Source organism: Galeopterus variegatus, unplaced genomic scaffold, assembly GCF_000696425.1.
Source record: "Galeopterus variegatus unplaced genomic scaffold, G_variegatus-3.0.2 Scaffold324, whole genome shotgun sequence".
Taxonomy (NCBI): domain Eukaryota; kingdom Metazoa; phylum Chordata; class Mammalia; order Dermoptera; family Cynocephalidae; genus Galeopterus; species Galeopterus variegatus.
In genome coordinates, this window is record NW_007726435.1 from 183,928 (window position 1) to 200,413 (window position 16,486).

A 16,486-nucleotide genomic window follows, 5' to 3' on the forward strand; every position below is an offset into this window, starting at 1 on the left:
TTATGTAACATTTTTTTTTTCTTCTGCCTCCTCTCATTTCTGTGTTAAGATGAACTTGTTTGGGGCTTCTCCTTAGCCATTTCTTCAATAACCATTTTTCTGAATGTCAAAAAACACTGGCCACTTGTTGAATCTTTGAGAAATAGAATGGTACAAAGAAGAGAACAAAATTACACATAATCCCTCTACCAAGAAGAAAAATAACACTGAAAACACTTATTTTAACTAACACATAGATCAGCACCCTGTGCGTACAAGTACACTTCAAAAAATTCATGGAAAAGTTAGTATTATCTTTTAATTCTATTTTTCCTCCTTAGATTCCTGTTTGGGGAATTACTGAGATGGGCATTTTTGTATTGCATTTGATATGTACCATTAAGTTGTTTTCCAAAAATATATTAATGTGCAATCCAAATTTTGTGGTTGCCTTTCTCACAATATCCTTAACACATATTAAATTTCTTTCTTCAACTTTGATCCATTAATATGTGAAAAATCATTTAAATGTGTTGTTTTGATTGCTAATATTGTAGTTGAATATTGTTCTATGTTTCTTACTGATTTGTATTTCTTCCTCTTCCTATTTTTTGGCCATTTTCCAAATGTATTTTTTTGTTTGTTTGTTTGTTTTTGCTTTTTATTCATTGCTATGCACTTTTTGTGTTTTCAGCATGTCCATCCTCAATAACAGGCAGAATGATCTTCTTTAAAAAAACAAGTTAAATGTCACTTTCCTGCTTCAAAGCCATCAATTGCTTCCTTTGAGTCAGAAAAAAACAAACTCCAAGACTTCCACCCTTTACTGTTTCTGTCCTTTCCTCCCTCTTTCACACTGCCTCCTGTCTATTCCTCCATCATCTGCCAAGCTCTTTGCTGCTACTGGGTTTTGCACCTGTGTTCTTCCTGCCAGAAACGTCCACCCCATTTCCCTTCACACACTGGCTTTCTCTCATTCTTCAGGGCTCAACTCAAACCCTACTTGAGCCTTGCTTATTTCCTCTATAAATTCTCATTAACTGTATCTTCAGAATTCATTTACTTACTTGTTTAATATCAATATCCCCAACCAAAAAGCAAACTCCATAAGGTTTTTGTATCTCAAATACCTAAGAGAGTGCTTGGCACATAATAGACACACAGTAAATATTTGTTGAAAAAAACAGATTAAATGGTTGCAAATATTTTCCAGATGTTGATTTGCACTACCATTTATTTATGAATATGAGCCATATTTTATTTTCAGATATTGAGGATCATTCAAAATATAAAAACATTTGATAATATAGAAAAGCAGATAAAGGAAAATGAAAATTATTCCTTATCCTGCCGACACGTAGAGATAAAGATTCTTGTGTCATTTTGGGGCATGCGTATCACTTTTCTTTATTAAGATCATGATTATCAAGTATATTCTTTATAAACTTTTTATTCATTGGTATATCAAAGACATGTTTCCATGCTGTTTAATAGTTTTCAAAATACTTTATTCATTTTAACACCATCCCATTATTTATTAAACCTTTCCTATGTGACTGAAAATGTTAGTGTTTTAGTCCGTTTTGTGTTGCTATAACAGAATACCTGAGACTGGGTAATTTATAAAGGAAAGAGGTTAATTTGGCTTATGATTCTGGGACAGCTGCATCTGACATGGGCCTCAGGCTGCTTCTACTCATGGTGGAAAGTGGCAGGAAGCCGGCAGGTACAAACAGATCACATGGCGAGAGAAAGCAAGAGAGACAGAGAAAGTGCCAGGGTCTTTTTAAGCAATGAACTCTCGTGGGAACTAATAGAGCGAGAACTCACTCATTAATCCCCTGCACCAGGGAGAGCATTAATCCATTCATGAGGGATCCGCCCCCATGACTCAATCAGTTTCCAACACCACATTGGGGATCAAATTTCCACATGAGTTTTGGAGGGGACAACACATCCAAACTCCATCAGTTAGTTATTTCTTGTATCTTATAAAATGATGCAGTTATGTATACCTTGCATAATACTGGGTGTATTTATAGTCATCTTGGAATAGACCTCCAAGATATGCAATTGCTTGACCAAAATGCATGTACATTTCTTAGTGTTTTAATATACATTGTCAAATATCTCTTTAAAAGATTTTCAACATTTTATATCTCCCTTAGTGTTGTAAGTTTGTTGACTCGCACACTCTCAAATACTGCATATTCTATAAAACTTGTTTTTCTTGTCATTTTGATAAAAGAAAACTTGTATCCCCCTGTTACATTTTATTTCATTGTTTTACACCTGAGCATTAAAAATAATCTTTATTTAACTTGATTCATTTGTATTCATCTTCCCTTGTACTCATTTGCATTTACTCCTTAGTTAATTCCCTGTTCATATCCATTGCCTAAATTTTCATTAGATTATTTGATTTTTTTCTCAGTGATCTGTAAAAGCACTCCCTAATTCAGGATATTTATCTTTGACCATCAGGCAGATTTTAATTACAGATTGTTTTTCCCATTTAATATATGCCTATGTGTGCACGTGTGTGCATAGATATAAGGGTAAAGGCTAAGGCACTGTGACAGAGTTCCAAAAAATTCAGTGGCTTAAAGAAAATATATATTTCTATCCTAAAATTGTACCTGATGTCAGTGGTCCAGTTTAGTAGAGACCTTATTTACGAACTCAGAGTCCTGCCTTCTGATTGCTCCTTTATCCCCTCGAACAAGAGTCAGCAAACTGCCATCAAATCTGGTCTTCCACCTGTTTTGGTAAATAAAATTTTATTGGCACATAGCTCTGTCCATTTCTTTTTTTTTACATTATCTAGGACTGCTTTTGAGCTACAATAGAAGATTGAGAAGTTGAGACAGAGACCATATAGTTCACAAAGCCTAAAATATTTACTATCCGGAAAATTCTGGAAAAGTTTGCCATGCTCTACCTTAGGAGCATTGTTTTTGTCTCCGTGGTCACAGCTAACGAATGGACATACATGGGAAAGGAAAAGGAAGACTCCAGGATAGGCAGCTTGTCTGTAAATAAGGGATAACCTGGAAATGACACAGTCACTTCCACTTACATATAGTTGGCTAAATGTACTCATATAGCCACACCAAGCTTCAAGGGCAGCTGGGAAATGCAGTCAGGTACAAGCCGCAGAGAATTATTCCAAGGCCTTGAACCCTAATGGAATTTGCCTGAATGGATTTCAAAAGAGCTTGGGATTGATATTCCTTTTCTTCTTTTTTTTTTCCTCCTTTCATTTTCTCCATTTTTTGATCAGGAATGTCTATAATTGTTATCGTATGCCTATCTCGTTGTTGTATTTTGGAAACATATTACCCTCTTCTTTAGTTTTATAAGTCCACAGATGGAGAGAAATTGTGTCAATAAGCACCACTAAGTCACTAAGTTTGCAGTAATTTTTTTCTTTTATGGCAGCAATAACAAACATACACTTCATTTTCTTTTTCTTTCTTTTTCCTAATTAATTCTTTTGTTTGAAGTGTATTGTTTGTAAGGAAAAAAATATTTTTTATACTATTTAATCAGCTTTTCCACTTAATGATCTCTCTGCCTGGCTTTTGTTCTAACTAGTTAAGGAATTCTAGTTAGAGAATGTCCTCTCTCTCATGTAACATTATCTGAGCATCCTGCTAAACCAGCCACACCGGGTGGCTGCTTGTCCGTTGCTCAGGGATTGCGCTGTGGGGCATTTTCTTCCTCTGAATAGTGAGTGTTAGGGGGTAAATGGCATGTGGATTACACCATGTACAGATTAAGCACATGTTTAGTTCATCAAAATAGATATTGAATACATAAATGCATAAAAAGTAAAAATTCAGTTTCAGTGGACCTATTGGAAAAGTTTTAATCCAAAGAATATAAAAAGCTGTACGAATTTCAGAATAGATATGTTTTATGTTTTACAGTTTTTAGTTACAGCGTGGAAAGAGGATTACCATAGTCTTTTCAGTGGTCAATGTAGTGATGGCAGAGAGGCTGTGTGTGTGGTAGGAGCACAGATATCGGAGCAGGAAAGACAAATTCAAATCAAGAATTTACCACTGCTTGTTCCCAGATGAGTGATTATGTGCAAAGTTCTTAATCCCTCTCGACATCAGTGTCCTCATCTGTAAAATGGGGTGATAATAGTACCTATTCACAAGGTTGTCCTTAAATAAGCTATATTATGTAAAGCATATGGAACAGTGCTTAGTTTCATATAATTGTGTCTGCAGTTTGCCACATATACCACATATTCAGGTGGGAAAAAAATCAAATTTTAAAATATTGGATAAGATAATAAAAGTAAAGTGAGTTTCTTTATCTGAGAGATTAGCCCTGAAAAGTGACTTTATGTAAGCTTTCACCTATGTCACATAGTGATTGAGTTATAGAAGGTGACATATGAGTAGCATATAAATAGTAAAGCCAAAATGGGAAAAATAAATAAAGTAAATGTAAGTGACAATCTCTAGCCTGCAGGAATGACAATGGGTTAAAAATAGACAAGAACGATGTATCACTCTTTTTTATATATCATATGTGTTTTTTTCACTTATTGCTTTCCTCTTTATAATGTGGACATTTGATAGCAAAAAAATCAGCTTTTAAAAATCTGTGTATCTCTAGGGCTCAGCATGTCATCTTGAACATGTAGATGAATAATAATTGATTTTAAGCAAATTAAATGCCAGAACTAGTATGCTTACTCTAATAAATTGTTATTAAAGTGTTACTCCGATAACTTCACTGCTTCTAGAATAAAACATTATGGTCTGTGATTGTAAATTGGAATAAAATAAATAAAACATTTCACCAATAAAAATTCTTTGTTTCCTGTTAAATATTTCTTATAAACAAATATATTTGTATTACTGAAGGACTTACAATGGTGCTTTTGTTTTTACTGTGAAATCCAAAGTATAATGATACTGAGTAAAGTTTCGGTGAAAATACTTTACCAAGAATTATATCACTAGCATTTTTGTTTTATTGGTTATATAATAAGGATTCCAATTTCTTGAAAATATATTTTTAGAAATTTTAAATCTCTCTATGTGGGAAATTGTTTTTTAAATACCACAACAGAAGTTATTTATTTTAAAATTATAATCATCTGATGTTATCTATTCCAAAAAAAATATTATTCGGATAAAGCCAAGTAGTTTTTATTAAGTTTTCCGATAAAGTCAAGCCAAAAATCCTTAGTGGTTCCACTCTTGATAAGAACTATGACTCTTCATGCTCTTTAAATCTTCTCAGCATCACCATGTGGTTGTCATTAGTATACTCATTTGACACATAAAGAACTGACCTCACAGATGTAAAGGAAATTGCCCAAAGTCACAAAACAAGGGAGAAATGGAGACAAATTCTAACCTATGTCAGTATTTAATGAGTGTTTATCATAGCATTGTCTCACTGAATACTGTGAGGTAGGTGTTATGACTATCCACCTTTTCAGGCAGACATGGAAGCTAAAGCTTAGAAATAGTAAGTAAAAACATAGAGAAGTAGTTTAAAATGTCTGTTAAGGATTCGTATTGTCTGGGTCTGCACTCTGCCTCAGCCATCTAGATAGCAATTGCTAAAACACTCAATACCTCAGTTCCCTTATCTGTAAATGGATATAATAACAGGATTATTGGGAAAATTTAATGTAATACCATGTCTAGATCCCTTAGAACTGTACCTACTGCTCTTCAATATAATGTGGATAAACAATAAGATAATTTGAGATCAAATACAAAATTATATAAAGTTTTGGCATATAAGGCTCAACAAGAGATTGAGTTTTTTGTTATTATTCCATGTTTGTTATGGATATTGTTCCAGTGGCCAATTTAGAACAGTCGCATTTAACCTGAGTCTTATCCAAATAGTACTGAGCCTCTTTGAAATAGATGATAGACACTAGATAGGTAAGAACTTATTTTTTCTTAGTAAATAGAAAACCTCATAAGCCCCACAGGTAAATTGGTTTTATTGCTTTATAATGACATATACTCTGTTTCTTCTCCACTAGAATCAAATACTACCTGATTAATTTGGAAACATTCATTTGTGCATCTTGAGCTGTACAACACTGAGTGACAAATAGTGGATCTTTTCTGCTTTATTCCTTGAAATCCACCAGTGAAACATTCCAGATATCACCATAAAAGAAAAACCACTGTATGTCACCAAGGAAACATCTGTAGATAGGCCTTGATGGCTACAGGATTATCTACCTTCCCTTGTACTAATTAACCTCCTGAAATTACCTTACATTTTCACCATCCCTAATGAGATGAAATTGCTTAATTACTGAAACAGTTGCATTTTGTAATCAAGAGAAATATAATTGAAAATGGATTTGAGAATGTTGGAACAGGAACAGAATACACAGTTAGGCAAGGTAGAGTTTATGGATATGGGAACAAGCTCCATTGACTCAGGATTTAATGTCCTGGCACAAATGCCTGGAGATGTGTTTGTTAGGCTGTGTCTTCTTGAAGTTTAGATAAGACAATGATCAATATCAAAGGAGACAGAAATGCCAGGACTTCCTTAGCAGAGTATTCAGAAAGAGGTTAGAAGCCTCAGGGATGTGGGCATGCTGAAATGGATTTATTATGATAACTCAGAGAGCTACCAAATGTTCTCCCTTGACTGAGGCCATGAGAAACATACCAGCGAGGAAGGCATACCTTTCAGGAGAACCTCAGTAGAGGCTGTCCTCTATAGGCCAGTTTGATGATCCTGCTATGGAAATAATGGAATAACAAAACAGCAAAACCATGTGGTGGCTCTTAACCATGTGAAGTAAAGGTGAATGTAATGAAAATTAATTGTGAAGTTGCAACAAAAAAAAATCTGTTAATCTGCAGAAATATGCAGTAATGTTAATAGAACATGGAATTTCTAGACACAAGTTAGATGGACAGATAACAAAGGTATTACTTGACATGTATAACCAGAAAAAAAATCAAGTTCTGATGGGCAAAAAACCACTGTGAGCTACTGCAATGGAAATATATTATTTATCTTCCAGATTCTAGTGATGAGCATCTTCTCAGACTCAGAGCTCATGGATTAAAGGCTGGATCTCCTTGAGGAAGTATGCTTAACACCATGGAAAGTATATATGATAAATTTTATCCAACTCCTTTCCTAAGGCGACTTTTAGCCATTTATCAGAGTAAATTTTCACTGGGGAAAGAGCATGTCTAGATTTCATGTACTACAGGATATAGAGTTTGAACAGACATTACTGGGGGAGCAGAAATGCCATTGTAGCTCCTAGTCAACATTGACACAAATGGAGTACAAGTAATTTATATTGTCCTGGGCCGAGTCCATTTTATAGTGGATATCATGGGTCTGAGTACTTACTCTGTGGTCTTTTTTGGGGGATAGGGGGTCCTTCAGTACATATTTAGAATTGAAATACTTAGCAGTGGGCAGGACCTTACCATTAATACCCAGATTTATGGAATAAGAGCCATTTTGGTAAGAAAGGCTATTTTTTCTCAAAACTTTGAAGTCATTGTTCCTTTGACTTCTAGAATCCAGTAGTTCTGTTAAATTTAACTTCCATCTAATATTTATTCCTTAGAATAATTATTTTTTTACACTTCTGGAAGATTTTAGGACAATATATTTTATTTTTCCAAGATATAGTGAACAGGCTTTAAGATGGCCTCTGTGATTCTTACCTCCTGGTGTTCACTCCTTTGTATAAACTTATCCTCTTGAGTGTGGATGGGACCTATGACTTGCTTCTAACCAAAAGAATATTGCAAAGGTGATTGGATGTCACTCTTGTGATACTGCATTTATGTAAGACTGTCTTGCTAGCAGACTTGCTTTCTCCTCCCTTGCTGGCTTTGAAGCAGCAAGCAGACTTGAACAACCACACAGACAGGAAAGCCTATGCTTCCCTAGCTGAGCCTTTAGATGAAAGTCCAGTCCTGGCCAGCATCTTGAGTACAGCTTTGTCAGATCCTAAGCAGAGGACCCAATCAGGCTATGCTTGAGCTTCAGACACCCAAAAACTGCGAGATTGTTCATTATGCAGCAATAGTAAACTCACAACCCCATCTCTCTCTTCAGATTTAAGAAACTGTTTCCTTTTCATACCTTCGCCTATTTGCTTCTGCTCTCTGTATATGGAATTCATTAGGCATATGTTTCTTTTTCTAGATTGCTTCTCTGTTTCTTTAAACATAAGCAATCACATCATCTGTGAATAGAGTTTTACTTCTTCCTTTCAAATTCGTACAATGTTCATTTCTCTTACTGTTTAAATGTTGGGCTGCCTGCAAGTACAGAGAAGGAGTTTGTGTTGCGAATGTTTTATTCAGGTGCATTAATTTCCAATCCTGCTGCAACAAATTACCATAAACTTATTACCTTAAAACAACACATTTTTTATTTTACAGTTTTGGAGATTAGAATTCCAAAATGCCTTTTGCTGAAATTAAGGTATTGGCAGGGCTGCATTTGTACTGGAGGCTCTTGAGGAGAATCTATTTCCTTGCCTTTTCCAAATTTTAGATTCCACCTGTACTCTTTGGTTCGTGGTCCCTGTCTCCATCTTTAAAACCTCATTCTTCCATCTCTCTCTCTCTCTCTCTGACACTCCTGCCTTCCTATTATAAGGATCCCTGTAATTACACTGGGCCCATCCAGATAATCCAGAATAATCTTCTCATCTCAAGATTTCTAACTTTAATATATCTGTAAAGTCTCTTTGCCATGTAAGATTCACAGACTTCTCAGATTAGGACATGAGTACCCTTTAGGGTAGCATTAATTTCTTCAGTGAGGAGTCTCTATTAACTTCTTTTGTCCCCCCATTTATGAGCCATAAACATGTTTATTGTGTCCTATATTTTTTGTTGAAAACTGACCATTTAAAACAGTATACTGCGTCAACTCTGGAAATCAGATCCCCTGTCCCCAGCGTTTGAGTCAAGGCAAAGAGAAAGAGCATAAGGGTCAGTTTTTTACAAGGTATTATTACAGGAGAGATCAGTGAACTAGGAGATAAAGCATTAATTAAAACAAAAATATTAAGTGCTTCAGATATAGTCTAGACTAGAGTTTCTCAATCTTTTTTTAGAGTGATTGTCTCCTAAAACTCTTTTTGATATTGTTTTCTAATCCCCATTCTTTAAAATTTTAATGTCAAGGATATACTGTATACCTATTTATATATTTTGGCCTCTCTTTTTGCATTTTTTTTTTTCTTTTTGGTGGCTGGACAGTATGCGGATCCAAACCCATGACCACAGTGTTATAAGACTGTGCTCTAAACAACTGATCTGACTGGCTAGCCCTACTTTGGCCTTTTAGAGGGCCACAAACCATTGTAATGTTTAATGTTTTTCACCACCCTCCCCAAGAACCAATTTTTGCCTCCTCAAGGGCCATTGATATTGGAGGAGGCATGCTCCCGATACCTACCATTCCTTCCATGATCCTTAATAAAATACAGGTGACTTTTATTCCCTAATATCTCATATTTATTGCTTCACTGGAACCACTCCCCAGGCCCTCCCTTACTGCACTAGAACACATCATGACCCAGCTTTAACAAGGGAGGTCACTAAGTGATGCTGTGGGGCATCGCTTACACAAAGAGAGCAATTTCAGTCATTAAAAATCTGCATTTTATACTCCAATAATTACATAACATAAGTGGCATTTCACAGAGAACCATACCATATAAATAAATAAATACACATATTCTAGGCTATTTAAATAAGCATTAATCTAAATACACCAAGTTTGTCCTCCTAAAACTATCCCATAGATGAGGATTCTCTTGCTGGTAAATATCATAGCTAGTAAATATCACAGTGTTTGCAAGAAGGTCTGTCATTGAGGTAATTACTCATGAGGATAATGGATACAGAATATTTTATGACACAGTTTGAATAATATTTGGTTCTTCTGATGTGTTGGATACAATACAAAGACTCAAAATATATTGCTTAGCTTACAGCTTAATCTATTGCATAGCTTGCCTTAGGTACCTAAAATGGCCTCCCTAAAAGAAAAAAGTAAAAATATACACTGTCACTTTCTCCTTTATTGCTTTCTTTTATCATATTTCTGGTTACTTTTTCTTCTCAAGCAATACTTTATTCAAATAAATATATATTTCTTAACAAAAGAAAAATCCTAACCCAAACCATAGGATTTCCATGGTAAATACAGATTGAGAGATTTATAGCCTTTTATTCTGAAGAGCTCAAGTTGTTGAACAGGGAGTTCTCAAGTGTACACGTTTAGAGACAGTGGGGAAATAATTAGAGTGGAGCCACTAAACCAATGAACATAAATTGAAAAGTTGGATAGTTTTTCTAATGGGAATGTAATACCATCTGATTTTTTACATTTCCAGCAGAAGTGATGGTGTTGATGTATCTGGTGGCCTTCTGTAATGCCAGTAAAACAGTGTACGTAGTCTAAACTCCTTCTTTTCAGATGTCACATATTTTGGGAAAGGAAATATTAGAAATTTTTTTTTAAATGCTGACAATAACGAGGGTGGCAAAATCCAAAATAATAGACAATCCTTGTGATGTGCAAAGCAGCCCAGACTGAGGTGCTGTTGACTTCCTGGAGAGAAAAATCCTTAAGCAAACCACACAGGATCCAACTGTCATTTCAAAGATTACAACTCAATCCATTTAGACAGTCCAAATACCTCTAGGTAGTATATTCTAAGAAATTAGTAAACTACATTATCACATTAAATTTTATTCTAGGAATGGTACTGAACAAATTCTATTCATTGAAGGTTATTAATCCATTTTGAAAGAGTATATTTCAATACAATCAATAATATATAATAGAAGAAAGAAGTTCTAAAAGCATGTCATGTTGTTAATAGAAAATCTAAAAGGCCAGCCTGAGATAATAATTGTTACTTTGTATTAAGATTTTACTATGGACCTAGTAATGTGATAAATCCTTTTATTTACTACTGCATCTAATCCTCACAATAGCTGCAAAGTATATATTACCTACATTTTACATATAAGAAAAATGATGTCCAGAGAGGCCAAATAAGGTTACCCCCAAAACAATTTTGAAAGCAATATTTAAATTCAATTATGTCTAATGCCAAAACCCATGGAAATAACCAATTTATTAAAAAATCTTTCTAAGAATTTTTGTTTGCAGGTGAACAAATTTACTAAATTAAAAAACATTATTACTCAAGGCATTTTGGTTTAAAGAGCTCAGAATGGCATTTGAAATTTTAACCGTGCCTTACTAGTTGCATAACTACAGGATATTTACTAAGCTGTTCTATGGCTCATTTTTCTTACTGGTTGAAAGAGAAATGACATATATATCACGTTGTTTATAGAGACTAACATGGTGTCTCATATGTATAGAAAATTACGGCTGTTAGTGTAAATAGCAAATGATTTCAATATTTTGGGGATTTATTTCCATTATGAAGCTGAAACAACCTAGTATTTATGCTCAAAAATGAGAGATATTAGTGCAATGATAGTCTATTGATTCCACTAATTTTTAAGAGTCTTAAATAGGCTTATTGGAACGTAAGTAAACTTTTTCTAGTTTTTAAGCACTTAAAATCAATCATGTTACTATTAGAACGCCTTCAGCTCTCTGAAGGAATTGGTGCTTTGTACATTCTTTTCTTTTTTGGACTGAGTTTATTGCATTCCATTGTTAGTGCGTGATTCATATTCATAAGTTATAAGAAGTGTATATGTCATTAGATACATATGCTAAAGTACTATTTATAAAACAATTTCTAGTAAACACACTATTTTGAAAACATTTTAATATAAATTTTATATTACAAAATTACCACAAACTTCCAAAAATAAAACTATAAATAAATAACTAATTCTGAGATGTGAATACAAAAAACAAATAACGAGTCTCTTTAAGGGAAAAAAATTACATGTCCTTAAAATTAGGAAATACGGAATCATGCAACACTAAGTAAAACAAGATAAAACCAACTTTGGGAAACGGACCATTAATTCAAAGATTGAACATGCCATCACATGATTTATAATAATTAAATTTGCTAACATTCATTATAACTATAACTATGTTATAGTTATATAACTTATAACTATAACTTTGACTGAGTATTGTGCTATTATTGCAAATAAACGTAGTTGTTTGTGGCAGAATATATGGTTTTAAATGTCAGATTCATGTGTGTGAACATTCACTTCAATACAAAAAAAGAATCACTCTATGAGTTCATTGTTCTTCATGATCCAGAGCAAATAGAAAAAAAAATAGAGTAAAATGGTTCAAATAATAGAAATCTCAATGAAAATATCTCAGTAATAATATATAAACAGTAGAGAAAAAAATATTGCAGTGAAATTATGAATTCAAATTTTAGCTTTGCCACTGCTAAATTGCCTGACTTTTGACAAATTACTCAGTTACCCTGGGATATTTACCTGAATTGTGCATGACCATTGTTTCCCTTTGTTGAAATGTAGAAGCAGAGTCAGAATATTAAAATTTAAAGGAAGCTTAGAGAGCACCAAGTACAGCCCTTTAAAGGAAATAACTGTGTTCCAATTAGTTCAGAAAGACCACAGTACTAAAAGTAATTTACTTTTCTACAGCATTTTGTTGTATTAAAAGCATTTTTACATACATTGTCTTATTTGCAAAATATTATGAAGAAGGCAATATTCACTTTATAAATCAAGGCATAGAGGCACCAGAATAGTTGGTTTTGATGAATTGATAGGGCTAGTAATCTGTCTGTAGTTTAAACTCTAAGAAGACTTTAAGGATTGAAAAAAAGAAAGAAGAAATACTTTAAAATTGCAATAATAATTATTTAAGTCCAACAAAATCTCTCCAAATACTGAAGTTTGTTAAATTAGAATATAAAACAAGAAAATGTTTTTATCAACATAATAAATTTTCATTGGTCTAGAATGATACTGATGCTCTCTTTCCAAAGTCACTGGACTTCTCAATATGTTTTAAAGTAATCTGCGACCATGTTATGACTCTAAAATTTTTTTTAGAAGGCATAAAAACACAGCAGAGAACCCTCATAGTCTCTTCAAACCACATGATTAAAGGTTGGGGTGGGTGAGGAGACTAGAAGGTATAGAGGGAAATGTAATTAAGAGTGATGTTCAGTCAGCCTAGTGGTCCGTGCAAACATGGGCTACTGCTTGTGTATCTTTGCAAATCCCATAAGACTCAACTCAGTCTCAAAGGCATCCAAGCTGGTGTAAAATAGTTTAAAAACTCAAATCTCTGGATTAAAGCACTTGTATCCTTTGGGGAAAATAATTTCAATTTTAAAGGAAAATAAAACATTAATAAAGAAAGATAAATTCTATGGATGAGGGAAGACACAAATGAGGAGAGGAGGGAGTAGAAGCACGACTCCAAAGAGAAATTTTAGAAAACTAAGGATTTCCTTGATTATAATTAAGGCTTTGCTCATAGAGCACCTGCTCCCGTGATCGAAGCGTAACTTGCAGAGGAGACAGTCTCTAGTTATGCACTGTGAGGACATTTCATAAGCACTATTATTTCTGCATCTTTTGCCTTTTGGTTGCCCGTTTTATGAGGATAGAACCTTATTCAACTGTGAGTTGCCTCTCAAGACCTTACCAAACTGTTACTCCACCACTACATTGGGCTGCCAGGAGAAAATCTTCAGTGCTACAGAAGAAAGGATTGGTGCCATTGTCTCCATTGTGTAAAGCCCTTGAAAAAGATTTAATCAATAAATGGAGGCTGGTTGCTGCGGTTTGATGCCCCCCAAGCTCATGTTGGAACTTAACCCCATTATGGTGGTGGAAGGTGGAGCCTTAAGAGGTAATTGGATTGCAAGGACTGTGCCCTCCTGAGTGGATTGATCCATCCATGGAATAATGGGTTGATGGTTTAATGAGTTGATATGGGCGTGGTTCTGATGGCTTATTAAGAGTGAGTGAGCAGGTTAGCTCTCTTGCTCTTACCATTCTCACCACGTGATATCCTGCATCGTCACAGGCCCCTGTAGAGAGTTCCCACCCAGAAGAAGGCCCTCGCCAGATGTGTCCCCTGGGCCGTGCACTTTCCATCCTCTAAAGCTGTCAGAAATAAATTTAATTTCTTTATAAATTACTCAGTTTCATATGTTTTAAGTAACAAAATACAGACTAATACACTGGTGCTTAACAATGGGATATACCAGCAGTATGATTTTTTTCTTTATCTTGTCATTAGTATCATCATTAGTGTCATTAGTATCATTACGTAGTTGGCTATGTAATGAACACTGTTAAATAAATAAGCAGTTCTGATCACCTAATATGTGTGAGGAATGATGCCAGGTTCTGCAAATGAAAAAGTAAATAAGACAGTTATCTCCAAAGAACTCAGGAGTTTAGTGGAGAAGATAAGCATGCCGACAACCAGCACGAATAGTGCTGTAGGGGAAACGCATCTACAATGAACTAGACAGAGGGTAATACCAACTCACAGGGTAATACCAACTCACAGGGAGGGCAGCGTCCAGAACATCCAGCTCAGCATGACGGAGGAGTCGGCGTTTAGCCCGGGTGTTATAAGCAGGAGTTGTGGAGGTGAAGGCAGGTGGAAGGAGGAGTCATTCCTGAGTAAGCAATGACATAGACACAGAACTGCAGGCAAGAGAGAGAGACTCGTTGTGGCAGGAAGAGGAAGAAATTAGTATAAGAAAGAAAAGTTGGGATCATATTTGAGTGGTCTTCTTAACTGCTATCTTCTATAACAGCCTTCAATAACCAGCTAAGAAGTAAAGTTCTTCTTGGAATAATTGCTCATGTGTAACATCTCTGTTTCTCCTGCAACCTCCTTTTTTTTTTGAGATCTTTTCAGAAGAAAGCATGGTTACATTTAGTCACAGTATTTTGTTTACTTTGGTGCTTTTTACAGATGGGTTTGATTAAGTAAAAATATACTTGCTGCCTAGTAAACTCTTTCTCAGTTGGGGTTTGCAATGCATCTTGCTGTGTAGGTGATCACCACCGTCTGTATGAAGTAGTGACAGTTAAAGGAAAATGAAACTGGTTTAACCAGTGAGCTGGGCTCAGTAGGGTGCAGACAAAAGAAATTTTATTTGTTTTCCCAGTGTCCTCTAAAATCAGCCTGTGGATTTATTCCTCTCTTTGCGCTGAGGATGTCTCTGGGAGGTCCCACAGACTCTCTGACCATTCTCAGTTAAAAAACAAACAACCTATATCTGTGTCTATTAACATTTCAGTCCAATTAAGTATAATTTTAGACCTCTTTTAAATTAAACCACTCCCTTCCCAACTCAGGTGCATCTAAAGCAGAGAATCCTACAGTGGGTAAGGGAAGCATAATCAGCCTCTTAATCTCCCCTTTCACTTCTTTGCCTGACAGCTGTTATTTGTGATTCCTCCAGAGTCAGGTAAGAACGAATGGGCATGTTGAGGATGGAGAAGACATGGGGAAGAGAACATTTCTTATTTGATATTACTGTAATCTGGTTTTGTGTGCCTTCCATGTGACAGATGTACAGTCACAGACTAATTCATTCTCACATGGAGTATAGATCACTGTTCCCTGGCTAAAGTGAGGCTTTGTCCCTCTAGCCACTTTCATGTACCCTCAATTTCTGCATTTGACCATATACCCCCAGCTTCTTTTATACTGAGGTTGCCTTGCTCCTCGTAGGAAGTCCTCTCTGGCTTGATGCTACTCAACAGATGTTTGTTCAGTCGAACTAAAACAGATCACCTTCATACAAAGCTTGCTGTTACAAACCTATGTTTATGGACTAAGAGGACATTTTGAAAGAAAAAAAATGTCGATGCTCCTGCCTTTGGGCATTTACACTTCAGTTCTCTTTGCCCCTAAGTCTCTCCCTTGAAACTTCATGGTTGTCCCCTCATCTTCTAAGGAAATTCCCTACTTATAGCATCTCTTTCCTAGGTGATATCATATCTAATTCTGTTTCATTACAACTTCCCTAACCAGCTAAAGTTGCTAAAGAACTAGAACCTTTGAGGGACCCTGGTATGCCACACTCTTACTGTACCTAATTGAAAACTCTTCCCAACCAGTGACCTGTGGACCATTCCCTTCTATTCAGAGTGTTACTATTCAGTACTTTATTAACATACCCATCATGATAGTTCTGCAATAGTGCCAGAAAAATGACCACTCGATATATATATTTTTTATAAGTAAATGAACAATATAACCCAGGTTTTCCTTATGTACACTAATTTTAAATGTTTTCACGATAGGTTTAGGAAAAAAAGTAATGATTTTGATTTTAAACTAAATTGTAAAAAAAGGTTTAGAAATTTTGTAAGATTTTGTTATGGTGTACACCTTTTCTCTTTGAAACCATTGTTATACAATAAACCAAATCATTTAATTTTAAAGCTTTCAAAAGAGTAATACGAGATATCCAATTGAATAGTCTGTACATTTTGTTGAAATGTAAAGGTCCAGTTTGTACTAAAACACT